A 529-nucleotide genomic window follows, 5' to 3' on the forward strand; every position below is an offset into this window, starting at 1 on the left:
TCCTGATGGACAGACCTGGCAACATAAACTAAGTCCTGCACCAACCTGGCAACATAAACTAAGTCCTGCACCAACCTGGCAACATAAACTAAGTCCTGCACCAAGTAAACAGAGTCCTGCACCAACCTGGCAACATAAACTACTAAGTCCTGCACCAACCTGGCAACATAAACTGAGTCCTGCACCAACCTGGCAACATAAACTAAGTCCTGCACCAACCTGGCAACATAAACTGAGTCCTGCACCAATCTGGCAACATAACCCAGTCCTGCACCAACCTGGCAACATAAACTGAGTCCTGCACCAACCTGGCAACATAAACTAAGTCCTGCACCAACCTGGCAACATAAACTACTAAGTCCTGCACCAACCTGGCAACATAAACTGAGTCCTGCACCAACCTGGCAACATAAACTAAGTCCTGCACCAACCTGGCAACATAACCTGAGTCCTGCACCAACCTGGCAACATAAACTAAGTCCTGCACCAACCTGGCAACATAAACTAAGTCCTGCACCAACCTGGCAAC

The sequence above is a fragment of the Austrofundulus limnaeus genome, unplaced genomic scaffold (assembly GCF_001266775.1).
Source record: "Austrofundulus limnaeus strain Quisiro unplaced genomic scaffold, Austrofundulus_limnaeus-1.0 Scaffold337, whole genome shotgun sequence".
NCBI classification, from domain to species: Eukaryota; Metazoa; Chordata; class Actinopteri; order Cyprinodontiformes; family Rivulidae; genus Austrofundulus; species Austrofundulus limnaeus.